The sequence below is a fragment of the Carassius auratus genome, chromosome 15, assembly GCF_003368295.1.
Source record: "Carassius auratus strain Wakin chromosome 15, ASM336829v1, whole genome shotgun sequence".
In the NCBI taxonomy this organism is placed as follows: domain Eukaryota; kingdom Metazoa; phylum Chordata; class Actinopteri; order Cypriniformes; family Cyprinidae; genus Carassius; species Carassius auratus.
Window position 1 is genome coordinate 5,064,057 of NC_039257.1, and position 22,614 is coordinate 5,086,670.

The 22,614-nt window shown below is 37.0% G+C and overlaps 1 pseudogene; it reads right to left on the reverse strand.

Annotated features, from left to right (window-relative positions):
• Positions 1-1,029: 1,029 nt before the first annotated feature.
• LOC113114809 (RNA-binding protein Musashi homolog 2-like) overlaps positions 1,030-22,614 on the reverse strand; it is a 244,357-nt pseudogene continuing 222,772 nt past the window's right edge.

Genomic DNA, 22,614 nt, shown 5'->3' on the forward strand with positions numbered 1-22,614 from the left:
TAAAGTGAAAAAAAAGGTTTGTTTTGCTATATTGATGCAAAAAATGCATTCAAACTAAATATTGAGAAAATATAATTCAAAAATTTCTTTAGAAAGTAGTATTATTTGTAATATTTATATTAACTATATTGTACCAATATTCTATTTTTAAAATAGATATCAAAATTTTTCCCACCATGAGTCTGAAAAAACCCCCAATGCAATTTAATGTTTCAAGTTAAAGTTGCTGCCGTCTATTTATAGAATACATAGAGAATAGAATGCATTAGTACATGAAACATTCAAATAATCACAGAAGTACTGGAATAAAAGTTTATAGGTCGGATATAACCACTGCTGTCTACAGAAGCGATCAAAATAGAATGAGTCACCTTTTTGAAAGTGACGACGCTTCTCATAAAGAGTTTATCATTTACAGCGTAACAATGATGTAACCTCCCAGAAATTATGTCTTGAATGTACATTATTTTACAAGGTTTTTTTTAATGGCATGAAATCAGGGGACACCAATAAAACTATTTATATTTTATAGAAAATATGCATACTTATGCAAAAAACAATGCTTAACAATTAGACTATATTTAGAAAAATATGCTAACGTAATTTTGTATATAATTTTACCTTCATTTTGCAAATAAAATGTCCTGCTGAAAAAGAAAAATCTAAATGAGGGACGGCCCAAAAACCTTAGCTTTATCAGCATAGATGCTATTTAAATTATTTACAATAATATATATTTTTTACAACTTTTATGTAATACTGATTTAAACTGCACATTTATTTATTATATTAAATCTATTTTTTATTATTTCTTAGGGAAGCAAAAGGCACTGATTTTAATGGAATGACCCATTTATTTCATGCCTGTGACCCTTTCAGAATATATATATGACCAGCATTACTCTAATGAAGTATTTCTAAAATGATATAAGATGCATCTCACTATGTGCGTAGCCTTTAACAAGTCTGAATCATATTTATGGATGCAAACAGAATGAAAAGAGAATGAAAACAAACTTACACAAGAGCTGTTGGGCTCTGTATTCAACTTTGTGCATTTTAATCGTTGTGCATGTTCTGGCATACAATCTTTTGCAGGTATATTCATTTCTTTTGAATCACAAATCAATTGCTTGAAAAAGTTGAAAATAAAAACCATGAGTGAAATGGTTCAAAACTCTTATTTTATTTGTATTTTTTGTATTTTTATTACTTTTTTTTTTATCTTTTCCAGACAAACACATTGATTTCTGGACCACAGTAGAGGATGGAAACCTTTCACAAACATTTTTTATTATTATTATTATCATTATTATTTGAAAATACAAATATAAAATTATACTTTCCACATCTGAGATGTGAGAGACCCCCATCCACTTTAGTTTATTTTACAACAGGGCTTGAGCAAGCCATACAAGAAGACCTGAAAGATGCTTTCAGACGTCAGTCCGTTCAGTCAGTTCTCGTGGTAAAAAGTCCGTTAACATTAAAAAATGGGCAAGTGTTAGGAATGGACAAGGCAATCAAGAGGCCGAGGCCTCAGGAGAAAATGGGAGACGAGTGTCAAAAATAAGACCTAAAGACACCATATTAACCGTACCGTCCCCATCGTCAGGTTTACACAGCTATAACTACTAGCGGGCCTCCAGGTACACGACATGATTCAACAGCCAATGAAACCAACACTAGCATCAGTTCACCTACGATGAGAAGTCATGAGACAGTTATAACAATTTAACAGAGATATATACACTATACATATATATGTTGTATATGTATACAAGTATACTGTACACTAGACATTACAGTGTGGAACGTTTCACTGCTTTATTAGTGGGGTGATCGTTTTGGCCATTGCCTAGCACTTGCCGCAAAATTCAAGTGTAAATGGATACGGTAGTTCACTCCCAAAATCACTCAACACCTTCCAGGTCATTTTCTTTTTTCATTTTAATATTTTTTTAAACCAACAATTTTCCAATGATTTAACTAGTCTAGCAAGATGTGTAACATTCATCCGCTGTAAACTGCTGTCCATGGAAAACAAAATGATGGCAACAGAGCCATGCTACCTTAAAGTCCAAGCTACAAGATCAAATTATGGGGTAAGCTAACGGATACCAATAAAAAAAAGAAGCTGTTTAAAAGAGTTGCCAACCTTCATTTTAATCGAGAGTCACAGCAGAAGGGAAATGTGCTTCATCTGCTGTTAAAACATTTGCCTTTATCACTCACCACCTAAATGTGCACCAAGACCTAAATGGATGCTGGATACTCAACTTGTTAAGAAAGAGACATCCAACTCAGAAGAACTAACCACCTAGTGTCGCAGTTTAAAAAGATGTCTTCAGTAAGAAAATGCTGTGCACGTTTCATCCCGACAGCACCTTTAAATTGAGCTCAAATGTACTGAATACACTTGAGTTAGACACCTTTCATTAAAAGTTGTGCTGATCGTAACTCACTAGTAGCATAAAAATCTCCCTTGTGAAGGTGGCTCATGTTTGATATCCCTGAGAACAGATGTGATTCAGGAATACAGATTCAGAGTGACACTGGTTTCACACTAAAGTCAAGCTAATTAGTGTCACATGCTGTCTGGTATCGAACGTAGATGCTGAATTAAAATGAAAAGCTGGCAATGCAATTAAAAAGCACAAAAAAACAATCATATTCTATGTCCCCGGTGACTCAAAACTAAAGTATGTGTTAATCCAGGCATAAAAATGAATAAATTTTTTTTTGTTTTTTTGCCGTAGGCCACTGGGATTTTTTTTTTTTTGAAGAGTATAAATATCAAAAACCTTTGACAGTTTTATCCATATCTATAATGATTAACTCGTATCATCATTACTTACAAAAAAAATATGAATTTTTCATTCATGTAATAAAATCATAATTATAGCTTGCGTCCCTCTTAAAAAGAAAGTTAAATGGTTTTGCATATCTAGCGTTAGCATTTAAGGTAGTATGGCACACCCCTTTTAAAACATTCAAGGGTGGGGATCCAATTAATGCCTTGATTACCATTCTGTCGTACAGCAATTTCTTTCTCCTCGACTTCATCAGTGAGAGCTTTGGTTAGTTGAAACCATGTGAGACCAGCAAAACAGTGGAACAAAAAGGAGAAAAAAAAAAAACAAGAAAAAAAAATTACTATGAAAATAACACTCAGCATTTTTTGTCTTTTTGTCTTTAAATGATTATAAAGAGAAAGTTCTATCCTTACTGGTCCTACGATTGCTAATGAATACCTCTACATCTTAACATTAAGTACATAACACCTACAACTACTCACTAAAGAGAGAGTGAGATATAGAGAAAGGGCAAAACGACAAAAGGAGAATGAGGGGGGAAATGTGAAAAATACCAACCAAGAAGTGTATAGACCACTACACTGGCATCAAGACAGCACTCTTTTACAAGGTAAAGTCATATTCCTGTTTTTTTCTTCTTCTTTTTTCTTTTTTTTTTTTACACACTACTAAAATACAATGATCAACATAAGATTACTGAATGAGGTGACAGGGAATGAAGAGAAACAATTGATAAATACAGTACATAATATCTGTATTATTGTCAGTTATATTTAGTATAATCATTAACATCCACAAAAATATTGATAAAAATCCATCCCCATTTAAATTCAAAACATGTTTGGGATAATTTTCTTTCTTTCTTTTTTTTTTTATACATTTGTCTTTTTTAAAACAGCTCAAACAGTTAGCACAAAGTTCATATTTTTCAGTTTTTTTTTTTATCATTACTTTTATCACGTCTCCTTCTTGAGAAAGAATCCAGCATTCTGCCTCGCCTGTTAGTTTAGTGAAATGAAAAAAAAAAAAAAAAAAAACACAACAAAAATTAAATAAATGCAAATCAAACATTTTCAACAAGATTGAATAACAGCATACATCAGTCAGTTCATATTTCTAAATGCCATTTGTGTCTCATCAAATCCAGTCCCCACATGTACAACAAATGTGTGTAGCAGCTACTGGTTTCAATCAGTTTCAGTGTTTCTGAGGAAATGAACTATTGCTACCAATAAACTCATCTGTCATCTCTGATCTTCTAGAATAAGAGATTATTTCAAAGTACAGTCTTTGAATCAATGCAAGCCAAGACTCCAGATTCGTAAGTGTTATCCCGTGTGGAAAGAAACGAGCGGCTTCCACAGCGGTCCTTCACGCGACCCACGTTAGAGACTGTCAGTTCACATGTGCAAATAGAAAATGATAAATTCTCTCTCACAGTGCAATGATTTACTTAATTTCAAAACAACACTTTAATATCTTTCTCAATATCTGTCTCAGGCTAAAATAAATTAATTTGTAATCTCCTTTAAAGTCTTTCTCACAGGACTGAGGTAATGGTAGAAAAGATGGGGTTTTCCTAATCGTAGAGCAATTTCAAAACACTTTGAAATATTGCCTGTGTTATTCGAATCGTTCGGCGGCGACACGCGATGGGAAAAAGAAGCTCACGCCAGAACGCCAAATGAAACGCTAAACATGAAATGTCTCGACACGGTTTGAAATCATAGTTCATGTGTGCTTTGGATTTTGTTGTGATTTGTTATCTTTTGTTACAATGCTGATTTGTGTTTACCTTGTGAAGTATATTCTCTTTGTAAGCTGTGCACATCTTAAACGTACTATCTAATCCATATGCTGGTATAACACCTGCACAGTTGTAAAGCCGACGGTATTTACAAAGCGAGCTAACAGTGTTCGATTGAATTTCGTCCGTACTGGGGTAAATCACGGCCTTTGTGCTACAGATGGACCTCGGTTACTGCATTGAGCCTCGAAGATATTTTTGAACTGACATATTTCGGCTTGCGCACGATACAACCTCTATGACACCATCACAAAAATATGGTTCTCTCTCAGAAACAGTTTGATGCAGTGAACAGAATAATATATACAGTTTCAGAATTCTTTTCTTTTTAAATCTCATTTCACAAAGTATTAAAAGGAAAGCTTTTTTTTCATTTTTTTTTTTCATCGACAACAAAAATGACATTTATAAAAAAGGACTGTGAAAATATTGTAGTCCTCTTATTGCCCAAAATAGGTAATCATGGTTAACAAGACATCACGATAAACATAGAACAGAGCTACTAAGATTTTTTTGAGTTACCCACTCATTGCGGTTTAGGCTTGAATTAGAAATGTCACCTTTTCAAGCGGAGTCATTTCAATCCGATTTCTTGCTTGTGTGAAAAGTGATAGACGAGGGCTGTGAAACAAAACCGCTATTGGAATATTACTACCAAAACAGAAAAAAAAAAATGACATTTTATGTTTACATAGTCGCTCTCATCAGAGAACATTCAAGAACAATGAAGAACATCTAGAAACTCAAACAAACGTCGGTTGATTCAACGTGTACACAATAAAAGATGACTAAAATGTTTCTAAAAGGAAAAACAGTAAAGGAAAAGAATACAATTAAATCCTAATTCAAGGTCAGGGCTACACTAGGATCAAATATTCGAAAGCCAGGATTTCAGTATAGTACAGCAGATTGTTTAGTTGTTTTTTGTTTTTTTGTTTCTTCTTTCTGAGATGATTCAGACGTTTGGGTTTGTTCTTCGCGTGGCGCCATCTCAGCTTTAGATTCCCGTTCAGCGCTGTAGTGCTTGAAGTTTAATGGCCTTTACCTGTACACAGAACCAATTAGAAACTCCGGCCAGTCTTCCCCGGGCCTCCTGATAAACTCTGCTGAAACAAACAGAGAAGTTGCTCAAAAATCCTCCATACTTTCAGTAAAGTGTTGTGTGTGTGTGTGTGTGTGTGTGTATAAAGTGTGCTGCATCTGAGCCTTGCTGGAGACAAGTCTGAACACATTTGACTACCAGAAACATATTTTTCATTATCTTCCAATGAGAGGGAAAAAACATCCTAAATGATAGATTCGTAAACAAATACACTACTGTTCAAAAGTATGGGGTCAATTAGACTTTATACAGTAATTTAATCAAAGTGACAGTAAACACATTTATAACCTTACAAAACATTTCTTTCAAACAACTCTCTATTTATTAGACAATAATGAACTAATGCATTATTGTTTCCAAATTAAACAAAATATTAATATATTGATACTTTAATAATAAAAATGATAATCTTAGAATTATTTCTGAAGGATCATGTTACATTGAAGACTGGAGCAATGAAAATTCAGCTTTTCACCACAGGAATAAATTACATTTAAAAAAATATTATTTTGGGGGAAAAAAAATATTACCTTTTTGTTTGAACAGTAGTGTAAATGACATTATGCATTTTTTTTTCATAACTGATATTTTTTATAAGAAAACTTATTTTACTTCCAAAACCTTACTCTTTCTTTCTTCCTTTTTTTTTCTTTTTAATTGGTTAATTTATTTTTAGCTTGTAGTTTATAAATTCTGACATTTGTACAATTCACATGAATTCCAAATACACACTGATTTTCTAATAAATCCAAGGTTTTTAAAAGCATAAATGGGTTTTGGAAGTACATTGTGTTTGAAGAACTGAAGCTTCTAATCCTACACAGTACATCTAGTTTATACATAAACCATGTATTGATTCAGTCTGGCTGAAAGATTGAAGCAGAGATGTTATATCGTCAGTTATATCAATCATCACTCCACCGTCAGCATCTTTTCATCATAAGGTTCGCTTGTTTAGGCTCAGATACAGAACACATTGGCACTTTTATACAAAAACGTCTTATCTACATTAGGTTAAGACACGACACATATGTTAGTGTATCAAGCATGCAGAAACTCTTCGGATGTCCATTCAACCAGGAAATGACAAGTTAAGAACCTGCTTCTGCAATCTCTCTGTTGCTTTCTCCGACTGCTGACGTGTACTTCAATCAAACGTTTGGAGAATCCACACAGACGGAGCGATTCTACCTGCTCATTAAATCAATCATCCGTTTTGCCTCGAGGACAAAATGAGAAGCTCTTTGGGAAGATTATGAGCAACAAAGCGCAGTCCGCAGACCTCTTATCCAGACGACAGGTCACAGGTAAATACCATGGAGCCACAGAGTCTGGTGTAATCGCACTTGATGCTTCACCGTAGGACAGAAAAAAACAGTCTGGGTGCAAATATTAACTAAGTATAGGGGACGGATTTTGACCGAATAAATACGCATCCACTTATCAACACATACACCGCATTTAAATAAGCGAGTCATCTCTGATTTAGTCATATCTGGGATCTCAGCATGTACTCAGAATCACCTTTAAGTCCTTAAGACCTAGCTATACAAGCGCAGTGATTACGGAAACAGTGCCTTATCCAAAAAACCTGATGAATTACATCAGATGGCACCTAAGTCAACAGATTCTCAGCAAAGAGGGCTCGCTTCCAGGTGCACGCTAATCAAAGCCGCAACACCTGTGCATAATATCCAAATACAGCACTTCATAGAGGATATGAGTTGATGTGAGTCGGGCGCGCTGTGCCATGGCTGTCGCAACACAACTCTGGCAGTGAAAGAAAGCAACTGCGCAGTTCTGAGTAGACGCGCTCGCAGACATCATGCATGAAAGGAACAGTCGAATGACAGACAGGCAGGCGGAGGATAAAGGAGGAACTAGCGGTAAAAAGTAAAGGGGGAAATGTGTAGCCGCCACACTTACGGTGTTTGCGAAGCGGGAAACACTTTCAGGCTTTCAAAGGGCTTCAACATGTGGAATCAATAATAAAATAGATGTTCGACGAGAGATAAGACTTCTGAAAACCAGGTTGTTGCATATGAAGTTTAAATTTCCTTGTCTGAGATGTAAAAGCCCTGTAAAAGCCTGGAGTGTTGATGAAAAAGAAAAGCACTACACGGAGTCAACGTAAACTCATCTGAGATCAAAATGAGAGGTAATCAAAATGAATAGGCAGATGGAACAGGAAGATAGTGGTGAACAGATACATAATTATAAAGGCACAAATCAAATATATATATATATATATTTAATAAATGGTACAGGATATCTACCTCAAATGAGATGGCAACCAACCACCTGTTAGGTTTCAATGGTATCCATTTGTAAAAGCTGTCGCAATCAAAGGACCCTAAAAGTGTACAGTTAGTAATGGTGTCAGTATGCATGACAAAGGCTGTGAAAAGGCTGTATGTCTATCACTCTGTATGTCTATCACTCTTAAGTCATTTCAATCATCGCATGTGTTGCTAGCATGAATGAATGTTATATAAACTATAAAGATCAGTCCACATCATTCCCTCGATCTGATCTAGGTGAACAGCAGGGGAGAGCAAGAACAAATGTAACACTCAGTAAATGTAATACACTTATTGTGCCCATATGTTAATACCTGAATGAACTGGCTCAAACATCAAATCCTATTGGAAGGATTGTGACCTTTGCCAGACTTTTAAAGAGTGCATGACTGAAATATTGCAATATATACAGTATACAAGCTACAGTGTGGAAGCAAATGAAGCAAAAAAGTTTTTAAGCGCGTAATTTAAAAGCGTACAAAAAAAAAAAAAAAAAACAAGAAGGAATTTATGGTTTTAGGGACATAATTAAATTTTTTATAAATTTTTTTGATTTTTTAAACTACTAATATATATATATATATATATATATATATATATATATATTTTTTTTTTTTTTTTTTTTTTATGTGAAATTAAAAAATACATACAAACAGTAGACTGACACTAGAATTATTCAAATAATTACATTTTAAATTTTCTGTTACATCATACAGTATAACAATTTATGCAGTAAATATTATATACTTACAAGTTGTGCAGTGTACTTGTTTAATATTTTTCATATCAATAGTTAAATGTAATAGAGGCTGGTTATCAAAGATATTTGAGGTTAATTTAGGCTAAAAAATCTGGGAGGGGGGTAAAGTGTTACATGTATTCCTGCTCTCCATATTTACATTTTTATTTTTTTATTTTTTGCCAAACAATGAAGTAAAATGGAAGGAAATATTTAATTTTCAAAGAACAAGAGAGCATGGAAAGTATGCTTTTCAACAAAGATCAAATAATTGCATATATTGTAATCATCCACATTCATGCCAACAATAACAACATTAATGAATTCATCTGAAATCACAATTCATGCAGCAAACATAAGCAAGAGACAAATGCTGTCGGAAATCACATGTAAGCCTCAATCTGAGCAGGAGAACTGTGAACTTCACCTGTGTCAGGTTTCTGTCCAAACACTGTGGAGTGTAAACATTAGCCAGATGTATCCACCTGTTTCCTAAGAGCTTACCGTGTTTTAATATTATGGAAGGCACTTCCGGTTTCGGGAAGTTTGGCTCAAAAATACTGAAACATATCATTTCAAATCAGAAAGTTGCACTACATATAATCCTCATCCGTCAGTTTGACAGAATGAGCTGTACATTTTCCTTCATGTTCTATTTTCCGACGTCAGAAAAATAACGTAACGCCTGGTATTTTAATGTGACCTGGTTTAAGAAGAATAACTAAGTCAAGTGCTCTTCTGAACCCAATGCATTCTTTTCCTCCTGGTTATTTTCTTTCTTCTCTTGTATTCCACCGTCACAATATGAAAAAAAGACTACATACACTGTGCATTTGTGGTCTGCCCTCTTGATTTAATTTACGAAACATCCCATGAATAATTCACTGGAATGCACTAAGAATCTCTAATTTTTCTGCCCAAAAATCCTCACTTCTCTTTGCAGGTTTGTTTTCACACGGCTGCTTTCAAATGTAATTTTCTCCCCTTTCTGCTTCTAATCCCTATTAGCAGTGTTTACTGGAATGTTTCTGAAGCAGGTAAATACAATATTTGTAATCACTTTGAAATATTATCACTCAGTGTTAATGGAAATTTTTGATTAAGGCAACATATAGACATTACCATAGAGATTTTTTTTTCTGTATTATATCTGCAGAAAGATTCGAGATTTGGGGGTTAAGCGTGGTTTGTATAAAGTCATTTGTTAAATAAATAATCGTATTTTGTTCACAACAGAAGTTACTCCAATAATTTCCGCAAGATGTGTCAAGGGGTGTAAGAAAATGGTGGATACATTTATAGAAATAAATCTTTTATAAAAAAGCTTTTTAGTTTGTGAGGATGCTACAGAGGCTAACAGAAACAGCAGTATATGTCAGACAGCTGAAGAAAAAAGTCTTTCTTCCTCTAGAACACTGTCAATCACTAGTGAGATGAGGGTTTGAGGCCAACCTAAATTTGACTATGTAGGTTAGGAAAACTCCATCTGAAAGTCAAGCGCAAGGTGACATTGTTATTCTGCAAATCCCGTTTAGATTTAATGAGTGCCCGGTCTGTTTTGCAAACTGTACTTAAGGGCAGAAGAAAGAGAGAGAGAGAGAGAAAAAAAAACGAGTAATTTGCTTTTCCTCGCAAACAAGAGATTGAAGGGGCATTGAAAACAGAATGACTCAGAGGTGTGTGCAGATAAGGCAATAAACAGTGTCCTCACATACAAAGGCTCTTATTCATTTTTCCAGCAGATCTGGACGCTGGTTCAAAAAACGTCCGGAGCCGGTAATTCCCTCGGCAGCTTGTGATTTAGTGCAGCCTCCCTCATCAACCCCCCTGCGAGTCGGCCCTGCTCCTTTTCTCTTCCGCCTGATTCCTGCTCCATCTCTCTGCCCCGTTAAAGGTTAAAAACTAATGCACGGAAGGAATAATGAATGCCTATGGCTTCAAAGGGCAAGACAACATATTCTTATGACAGGGTTTCTCACAAGAGTTGATTATCGCCTTATTGATTTACATATGCACTTTGTGTGGGGGACCTTTCAAAGGCTGCCTCTGGTATGCCCATCATCTGCTCGAAAAATAAAAAAGCCATTGTGTGCGGGAAAGAAAATACGGGGTTGAAAATGAGAGAAGAACTAATTGTGAGATTTCTGTCCTCCGGGCTGGCACATGAACAAAAGCACACTGACACATCACACTGCTGCTGACAGCCGGTACAAGTTCACAGTTTGTTATCCTGAAGTTGACAGAGAGGGAGGAATGCTGGTGGGAATGCAGAAATGTTAGCAATGCTAAAACCAACGCTATCTAACTCGAGCTATTTGCCAGGGCACCTGCTTTGCACTAATGAGACTGTGATTTCACATTTTTCAGCCTTCAAAAGAGACATTTTTATAGCCTTATTCCTGATAATTAGTATGGGTAAAACATGCACATCTATCACACCTTTGGACCCACTGCAACCTAATATATCTGAGATGATTTATTTAGTACTTTTTCACATGTATTTGCTTCTTTTGATTCCGCATATCACACATTCTTTTAGTCCTATTAGTTGTGTTAAAATTATTTTATTCCTTCAAAACAAATTTAATTTTAAAATGCATTAGCTACTTAATTTATTAGCTAGATAACGATGTGGAGGGAATTCATAAAAAAATATGCACCACTTTTGTGCAAGGTATTTCATTCCTTTTGGACAAGCATGCCTCATTGCTATGCAAATTGCAACCGGATTCTATTTAAATATAATTTTATTTAGTATGGTGCATGGATCAAATCTAGTATACAGTTATAGATAAAGATTATTAAGAGTATGTTTTACAAGAAGATACTTATTTCATAAACATTTCTAAATGAAAAATACTCCAGAGATCATTTTTTTCTGCTGCATTTGAGACGACAAAATGGTCAACTGTTCCATGCCAATTGTATTGAGCACATTTTGTGGGCGTATTTACACTATAACACAATTACGTGAACTGAGGGCTAAAACAAATCTGACATTAAATGCAAATACGCTATAAAACTGATATAATAATATGGTACAATATAAAAATGAATTCCCTCTTGATGTGTAAACATTCAGCTAGTTTAAATGTCAACACAATTTCGGTCGACTAGGAATTTTATCAACCTGCTGAGCCAACTGCTTGCTTTCCAAAGGATCTTTCAATCTGGACTTTTGACACTAAAACTATGGCAAAGAATATTCACTCCATAAAAACTACAATAGCAGCTGCATGAGTCTAAAAGCGCTAACTCTGGCAAGGTGGTAAAGGAATTAGGTGGCAGAAAACAAGGAAACAGGGATGGAGGTGTATAAAATACTTACAGCAATGCTGTGTCCGAAGCCGGAGCCGGGCTGGGGACTAGCAGCGCTTATGTAGTTGCCCACGCCGGAGTCCTGGCTGGTGGGGCCGTACAGATCAGCCACTGGCCCGGGACTGCTGGCTCCAGGAAAGGCTCCAGGCCGGGGCGGGTTGGTGCCTGCCGGAGAAGCGGCCGTGCCAACAGTGATGTGAGCAGGGTTGCTAGTCAGGACTGCTGGTGTGTATTACGACTAACAAGCTTAGCACAAGCATGCACTATAAGCACAAAACATCATATTTTGACAGGACGTTGTGTGTGTATGCCAACACTGCCTGAGGTGTTTCAGGAATAGAGGCCTAATGTCTTCTTTATGGTTTATCCAAAAGGAATGAAATTAAAAATAAAGAAGCTGGTCATCAATTCTTGCAGATAAACACACACACACATTGCATAATACAAACTAGTCAGCTGTCCTTCAAGCTAGCAAAACAACTGCATCAATACATCTCATCATTCATGCAGATGAAAGAACACTTAAGTGTGTCGGACACATCTCGCCAGCATTCACATGGCATGCATGCTACTCAGGTTAAGTTTTAGGTGAGCTGAACTGCTGTGTGATGGAGATCTATGATTTTTTTTACACCTCTGAGGGCATTTGTGAAGTTTAAAAGTGTGAGTGAGAATGAATTGCTTCCTTGCAGATTTCTTTTATTATCCTAACCTCACCCTGTCTCCGCTCTCATACACTCCCTTTCCCCTCAATCTCATATCAAGTACTCTACACCCATCCTCCTTCACATTTGACTGCCGGTTCTCCAGTCCCTTTCTGAAAATTGCATGGGGGATTTTGCCACAACACCCCATATCTAATCAACACCTGTCACTGAGGAAGTAGTCTCTCCTCCTCCTCCTCAATTTTTAATTTTAAAAAATATATACATGGTTGTGATTATCTGGCAGTTCGCGTCAGGGGGCTATCAGGCCTAGCAGCCGCCTGGAAACCAGGAAATTGCTGAGGGTGTCTTGGGTAAAACGCGTTGAAGACTGAATCATGGAGTTTCCTCTCCACTGCGAGCATGACTCCACTTTTGCTGAAGCTAAATTCAAGTCTGAAAGCAGAAACTGTTGAAGATGAAGCCTGGGAGACGAAATTAAACACTCGCCAAGCACAAATTGCAAGTAAAACTTGACTGTGGTGAATAAATAAAATGTTGCCAGGTCATTTTGCAAAGAAATCCAACATAAAATATATTTTAAGTCAAATTGAGAAAATGATAGTTTAGTGACATGGGCAATTCTAATCAAAGATATTGCCATGTACATGCTTTATTCAAATAACTTGTGGAATTAAACATTTATCAAAGTTTTAATAAAGTTGTCTCTAGATCGAACATTAAAAAACACAAATCAAATATATGAGAAATTATTTGTTGTTGTAATTTTGAGTTTCATGGTTAGAAAGGAATATTTAAGTTAGGTTAGATTTCTCAATTGACTAAAAAAACATGTTCTAAATAAAAAACTAACTACCGGTAGACATTTTGTAACTATCTAAAACAAGTTTAAGCACTAATATACAAACTAGAAATAAATAAAAACTAAACCTGAACTAATTCTGAAGCTGAAATAATAATAACAGTAATATTAAAAAAGGCATACATATTACAGCAGATAAATAATAGTAAGATAACACTGATCCTGGGGATCCTGGCTGCAAAGTTTTAGAACCTCTGACCCTAAACACAAATCCACAAAGCAGAAATACTGACAAATGTGCAAAAGGAGCAAGGAGGGGCTGGGGGTTTTGGAGGAAAATTACAATTAGACTAATTATATCAGACCACTTGAGCCATGGCTGCTGTCATTCGCAGATGACCCTTCCGATTCATTGCTGTTGAGAGGCGAATTAAGGAAAATAAAAACAAATGCATGAATTAAATTAAATGAATGCTCTCAGAAACTTTGAGGCCCCTTGTTGTGCCACGCTTAATTTTTCTCCTACGCACGGCCCTCTATGACACTTCCATTAATAAGCAAATATTAAATCAAGTTCCTCCACAGGCGGAGGGCTTCAGATCAGCGCCCACTGAGGGGGGAGTCTATTACTGCAGCAGCCTCCAAAAAACTCAGGAGGGTAAAAGATATCTGTACGAATGGAATATTAGCCTGGAGGGCTCATGTAAGAGAGCAAATAACGTTAGATAGGGGGCAATATGCCGCCGTGGGGAAACCGAACGAGGCAGACTCACACAATCCGTCTGCTTTTCACACAAATGAGAACACAGACAACAGGAGAGGTGAGCAGCTCTACAGTCAGAGCTCTCACTTCTAAATGTCAGCTTATCAAAATAGCGTCAGCTACTTCTAGGGATGATGGGAAAGCATGTACAGTATATCCACTGCTAGTTCTGAGTGGAGAGGGAAAGTGGATGTTGCTAGTGTACCACCTGTTAGCAGCTAGCCCACTATGATGCAAAATATAATGCATAATTAGCAAGGGACAACAAATAGACATAATAATTACAGTCCTGGAACCTAATGGGTAAATAATTCAATTTATTATATCCTGAATTACACTTATTATTACTAAAATGTGAATAAATCTTCTTAATACAATTGAGAATTCAGGATTTTAATCATATTAATAATACAAAAACTTACAATAATAAACATGATTATAATAATAATAATTTTCTTTACCTTTAAGATTTTGCTTTTCAAGATATATTAATTTTAAGTTCATGTTTTTTATAAAGCACATTTCAAAACAAGAAGTGTTAGTACTAAAATGTTTTACACTTGTAAACATTATTAAGCTATATATTTATTTGATCAAATAAAGATAAAACATGCAGATAAACCATTAACAACTGAGAAACCCCTAATATTCTCAGGCAACCTCATAGGCTTAAGAAAATAAATGAGTATGATATATCATACTCATTTATTTATATCTTAGTTTTTGTTGTGGTTTACTGCAAAACAAAAAAAACTAAGAAATACAAGACTAAAATAAAAATATGGATTAAAATGATTTCGGGCAGTCAATATTTCAGGAATTGAGCAAGCACAGTATAAAGCCTCAGGGCATCTGCAGGGTGTCAGACAAACAATTACATACTTCACAAGTTCTCCTAAGTGTTAACTCTCATCTTGAAATCATTCTTGTACTGATCTGGATTACAAAGCTTACACACTCAAATCAGCTTTTCCCCTGTCACGAATAAAGGCTTCTAAAATAAGAGAGCGAAACCAGAACACTGTAAGTGACAGCCCTGGTTAGCATCACGTCCTGAGCTATGACTGGCTTCAGTACTCCCAATAGACCAGCGCTAATAAGACATGTTAAATTGCTGTCTTTTATATCTCCAGAAGACATCAATGGGGATGTGCTCATCAACAAATCAGGAAATTGTTCTTGTAGCTCAATACTGCTGTGAAACGAATTCATACACATTACCAACCATGATGGATTTATTTCAAAATCTCCTATTATGTGTAATGTGCCTAAGATCACGCAATCATTTACATTTTCATTTACAGAAAGAAAAGGAAAGTGCTGCTGACAGGACACATTTTGGAGGTTAAGTAAAGTATATTGCTCACGTGGTTGAAAGAAATGTAGAGAACATTATAATCGGCAACTGCCAATACTGTCAACATTCCTTGGCATTCGCTAAGCAGGAACAGTCTGGTTGCTGGCGTGGATGTCTAATCCACACATGCCTCAATGTCTGCAAGACAGTTTATTAGCCATAATTATGGCTCTTGACGGCACAATTTTTCTTTTTTTCTCTAAAATGTCTTGTTTATTGCCAAGATCTCAAGACTGCCTTCCTTTGAACTACAGGCTACTGAATATAAAGTGGAGCACTACTGTTTTAAGAAGGCTGAACGTCAGTTCAGTGGTGCACTACCATGAATCATTAAAAAAAAAAAATGCCAAGAGTTTGGGAAGAGCAAAATTCTTCCCTTTAAATGTGCTGTCAAAACAAGACTTTTTTTTTTTATTCATGCTAAACTTTTTCCATTTTCACTTAATAGTTTTTGTAATTCTATATCCACTGGCCACAAAAGCCAAAATTTAAAATGCCTGAACTTATTTTCATTCGATAACAAAACCGCAAACCAAGGTGATTTTTTTTCTTGCTTCATCTGAGATTTCTATGGAACTGTTCCACTAACATTTGACGACCAGAAAGTACCCAAATACTTGAAGTCTCTTCAAGTTGAATCTAGTGTTTTATCATTTAAAACCTCACAAACATATTTTTACTAAATATTTTGCTTGAAAAGTGTGCTTGTTCCATCTGTCTTTAGATGTCACTTGTTTCGTTATTTTGTATGTACTGCATTGACGGATAGTTCACCCATGTATGAACATATTATTCCAAACCTGTATGACATTTCCCATGTATGATTTTTCCCCAACAGAAAACATTTCTTTAGATCTTCTTTTGTGTTCCACAGGTTTGGAATGACATGAGGGTGATTAAATAATGACAGAATTTTAATTTCTGGGTGAACTATCCATCTAACTATCTAAAACATTGTGGAGCCACTATATGTGTGAACAAACAGAATGCATACAGAACAAAAAGAAAAGGGATGCATCTCAATATGTGATACTTCGTTCAAGTGGGGCAACTAAGCGATACAATCAACTACCAACAAATGGCTTGTCATTTTATACTCATGTACATGATGTTGGATGTTTGGATATCATTTATCACATGCCAGCAGGCTGACAGTTGAGCGGTATGGAGCTGATGGGTGTGTAATACATACAGTATATACGTGTCTGAGTATGTACTGCAGGAGATATTCACTGGCAAGCACAAACGCATGTGACGCATTTCCCGGTTAATTGCACAGGGACTGTGACCGCAGCCAAATCGCATCGATCTCGACAGTACATGTGCATTAGCGGCCATGTATATACACTCCCTTAAATCCATGGGCGAAATGACAATGCTACCACAATTCAACATGCAGCAAACTGCAAGGATGCACAAATCCCTCGCTTTCCCTTCTCATCTGCTCCCCCCTTCTTTCTTTCTTTCCTTTCTTGTTTTAATGAATGGCAGGGGTGATGAATAAACTGCATGAATCAAATCAATCATTGAATGAAGGAGAGGCGGGTACACACCTGGGCTCTTATACTGATCCGGGCTGGCCAGGTGCTGGAGAGGGGAGTTGCAGGCTGATGTGGCATGCTCGCTTTGCAGCAGCTGAGCCGCCTGGGGGCCCAGGGAGCCATAGTCCGCAAAGGAGAAGGGGGCCCCCGTTGGTCGCTTGGCGAGGAATAGAAACCGTAATCGGGGAAGCCTGGGAGATACAGTACAGGGGAGGAGGAGGAAGGGAGGAGGAGGAGGGGTGGGACTCCATCATTGGGGGAAATAGGACTTTGCATAGTAATGTTATGAGGCAATGCTTAATATCTGACTTGCATGGTTGTACAATGTATTGGTACTGGGAAAATAGATGGTCAGTTTGTAAAGCCACGTCTTGCTGATTCCCCTCAGTGTGACTGTGTGTGTGAATGTTACAGTGAGTTTGTGAAGACCACCACTTTAGACTATAATGCTGTAAATACGTGGGTCTGCTGCAGATGGAGATACTAACCTGCTACAGATCAGATAAGCAAACAGAAGTTATGGTTTAAAAAACTTTTGATTAATACATAAAAACGTACTGATGTTAATAGATGTTCTGAGAAAGGAACGCTCATTAATTTGGATTTAGCGTTCACAAATACATCAAGCAGGAAAATAACTAGAATACTACTGTCTGGTATTCTTGATATTCGGTTAACACTTTTAACCAAACTACAAAGCATATGTTGAATCATGTCATCCTCTTTATGAGATTTATAAAATGTGGTTATATTTCTTTGATATGACAAAATACAGTGGGGCTTGAAAGTTTGGGCACCCCTTGCAGAATCTGTGAAAATGCGAGTAATTTTCAAAAAATAAGAGAGATCATACTAAATGCATGTTATATTTTATTTAGTACTGTCCTGAGTAGGATATTGTACATAAAAGATATTAACATTTAGTCAACAAGACAAAAAAAAAAAATTGCTGAAATTATTAAAATAACCCCCTCAAAATTTGGGAACCATTGTTTCTTAATACTGTGTTCTGTTACCTGATGATGCATCTTGTTTCCTTCTGGAGCATCAGTGAATGTTTGAATCTTTTTAAATAGTTGTGTTTGAGTCCCTCAAATGTCCTCAGTCTGAAAAGATGTATCTCAAAATCATAAAGTCACTGCTGGAATGGGTTCAAATATGCCAAGATGCTGGAAAACTGAAGAATCTGCAGGACCTTAAAGATTTTTCTGATGAACTGCTGCTCAGTTTAACTGTTCAGAATAAACAAGGGACTCATGCACAACCATCACAAAACAGAAAGACAGTCGAGGATCACCAGGTAACAGAACACAGTACTAAGAACCAAGGGTTCCCAAACTTTTGAGGGGGTTATTTTAATAATTTCAGCAAATTTTTTTGTCTTGTTGACTAAATGTTAATATCTTTTATGTACAATATCTTAATCAGGACAGTACTAAATAAAAAATAACATGCATTTAGTATGATCTCTCTTATTTTTTGAAAATTACTCATATTTACACAGATTCTGCAAGGGGTGCTCAAACTTTCGAGCCCACCTGTATATACAAATATAAGAATATTTAATTGTGTGTTAGTAAATGTGTGTTTTTTCGTATCAGTTTGTTGAACAAATTATTATGAATAAAAGCATGCTTTTAAATATTACATACAGTGGCCTTTTGAATAGTAAGGTCACATTAAAGAAATGTATGAATGTCACTGCAATAGATATCAAAATATCTATTTTTAAATAAAAGCTAATTAAATACTTCTCAAAAATATTTGATGCGACTTTGTTTGATATTTCATACATAATGCAATACGATTAATTTAAAAGTGTAGCGTCTAAATATTTTTTTGGGGCCACTGTACACAAATAAATATGTAAATAAAATGATATGCTAATTCTCCAAATGTTGCTTGCAAACAAAATTTGATGAAAAACAACTATTACATAACTAAACTCAAGTCTGTCACTCTCTCTGTGTAAAAAGCAGACAAATATGAGAAGATGTAACCTTGTAGCGGAGAAGAAGACCTGAAAATGATCCATAGCTGAGGGGGTGTAATTAAGCTGACCCTGTCCTGCACTGCCTGCTGTTGTTACAGACGCGGAACTGTGAACTTGAGGGAAGGTGTTAAAGAGAGGGATGGAAAGAACACCAGTGTACCTGCACTAACTGTTTATAAATAATCAATAGAGTCCCCCTGCTAGAGTTTTATATCAGCCAAACTATCAGCCCAGAGAGCGTCTCATTAGAGCAGCCTTGGTGAGGTACCACATTCGATTCTTCTTCCTTTTCCTCTGCTTTAATTAGTTTCAGAGGATCTCAGATATACACAGCAGAACAAATGAGGTCTATGCCAGCCTACATTTAAGAAGAGTTGAGGGAGTGATAAAGAAATATAAATAAAAGAAAGAGAAAGGAAGTTGATTCTCTCACAGGCTGTAGATGCACTGCTCTGACCTTCTCCAATCACTCATTAATTATCCACCGCTAGCGGCTAGTCTGCTGACTGCTCACCTCAGCCCAAACCTGGAGTCTGCTCGGACGGAAAAACAACAATGGCTGCATTTTTGGTCACCAAACATCTATTAAAGACCCAGAGATGTCTTGCTATTGCTTATGCATTACTTGACCTAAAGTATGTGGTCACCAATGTGAGTAATACTCTTTAACAACAAATCATTAAACCAAATCAAGTCAGCCTTAAGTTTTCACAAGGACCATTTACATGTAGATACATAAAATGTTAGAATATTTCGTTTAATTAGGCACTGGTCAAATAAAATGTTGTTTACACTATATAAACTTAATATTACAAACTGAAATCTCCTTACACTAACATAAAAAGTAGAATGAGGCGAACCAAAGCAACGTTGAAATGTTCAGCAAGCACATACATGTGTGTTTTTGCAGGCAACATATTTTTTGGCTATTTATAGTACCTTTTCAGGCGCCTGATCTTCAAGCTAAATAAAATGCATGTTGCAAATTCCTGTTTTCGCATTCTGTTTCAGAGAGTGCCCAACCAGACTGGAGAAATTCATAGGCACAAGCACTGGAAAGATGCTTATGAACAGTAAACAGAAACGAGCATGAAAATCCCCGTCCTGCCAGTACCTACACTCCCAAATGTGAATAAATCACGGATGCATCCTGATGTTCAAGCTCTCTATCGTTAACTGCGCAAAAACAGAGGAAATGCCTGAGGTATGCTCAGAATCTTCAAGTGTTTCGGCTTCCCGGAGAGGAGGGGAAAGCCCACTCCAGTGCGCACATCTTTATCATTTAAGGAAAGCAACCAAAAATGCACTTAGGCTGAATCCATTTTTTATGGGCCTTTCTAATAGATGGGCGTCCTTGAGGTTCAAAGGGAACCCTGGACGCGCCTCTTAATTAGACAAGCTGCCATCCCATCCTGTTTCCTCTCATCCTCCTAATTAGATCTTTAACAACAAACAAATGAAGACCTTTTACAGGCGCGTGCGGCACGTCCTGCCTCGTCCCCGCCAAGAAAGAGGGGGCACAGAGACGTCCTTTTTGTCTAACGCTCCCCGGCCCCGCCGCGCACGACAATGGCTGGGTCCTGCCGCAATCTGCATAAATATTCCGCCTAATTTTCGTGGGGTGGGAACGGCGGGACGCAAATACGACATTAACGCGCGTACAACAAACACACCTGGTTTCTTTGTTTGCATTGACATAGAAAATTAGACCTCAAAAGCGGTTCATTTTAATGCGGTGGCAGGAAAGGTCTTATCTAATAACGGCCTGCAGAAATTACGTTTATTATCCAGGTAGATCACGTCCAATGACAGTGCTATCTGAAGCAGAAACACGGAATAAAACGCAGTTAAAAAGTGCTCATTTACTGTCTATAGAGAAAGCCATCTGGCGGAATAGGGCTGCTTGATTACCTTCGCTGGCTAATTCTCTCTCTGAGCGCATGCAAATGATTCACTTTGACCAAGTGGAAGTGAGGGGAAAAAAAGTGGAGCTAAATTAAACACTGCCGTTTTCAAACATCAAAAGTTGCCACAATAATGGCTCCTCCGTGATGTTCCACGGTATTGTACGCTGCCAATCAGACAGAGAATGGCACTCTGAATGTTTTATGCCTCTGTGAATAACTCTGGGATGAAGCGAGGATGTAGTGTGTGAGTTTTGTGTGCGTCTGTGTGTGTCCTTTCATTAATAGGGACTGCGAACATTTTCTTTAACTGCAACCCCACAGTCAAACTACACAAAAAGCTTAATATCTTCTCTTCTCCTTCCAGAAAAACAAATACCAAACTGTGTTGTGTACCACGGGCCTCTCCCCTTCGCTCAAAGAAAAATCTAATTACTTTATAATGGCAGGTTTGGGGGGGGGGGAGCGCGTACATCGTTGACAGGTGATAGATGCGTAAACTCACTTCCCCAGACTTGATGAATAGCCGCACAGAAACGTGAAGCTTTCGTTCATCGTGGGCGTACGACAGCACCTCGTCTATTCATCATTCCGCCTCTGTGAGCCGCACAGAGACCCGTGAACACACTCCGAGGTCGTGTCTGAACAGCTGGGAGTAGGTCATCCAGATGTGCCTTTGTCTGGGCAACATCTGTACTGAGCCTGAACCCCCCAGCAAGGGGAGGGACGGGGGGCCAACAGGGTGGGAAGCGAGCTCAGAATGGATGCACTCTGGAAGGTTGTCAACCGCACCATTACGAAGCCCATCTGGGTGCTTCAGAGCTGTTGCTGAGATGAAAGCACTGGTTGCTTTTTATACCCCCGCCCCCAACCCACACACACACACTTCTTCAGCTTTGTGCTATTATACATAATATCTGTCAGAGCAGCATCAAGAAACTGATACATAAATACATAAATAAGAGGCCCTTTTATCAGCTGTTTAATGAACAGAGAGCGGCAATTTGTCACCGCTACATGCATCAACACAGTGGCGCATAGTCCCTTTTTTCTAGTAATATTAAATTCAGGACCGCATCAGTCGACAGCCAGTGCAATATTAAGATAGAGGTCAATATAATAAGTTCAATAAAATGAATTAAGAACTATTTTAATTATACAGTCGGTTTAACAGTCAGGGAGTCACAAGAAAGGAGTAAGACCGTGACAGCAATAAAATATAAAGTGGCTCCTTTCTGGTTAAACATATCTCGTATCAAACTGAGATTTTCTGTCCTGAATTACTCCTTGTATGTCAAAATGGACAGAAACTGTGAATGCCTCAGGATGGTACAACAGTGCCTCAGGCAGTCATCTTCCCTCATACACGAACATCTACTTGGCTAACATGTTTTTGGACAAATCATCCATAGGCCTGCTTGTATTGATCTGTAAAGCTGTAGGGAAAATACAGTGCTAAAGCACTAGATAGGAATAAGATACATCTATGTTTGCAGTGCTATTCACA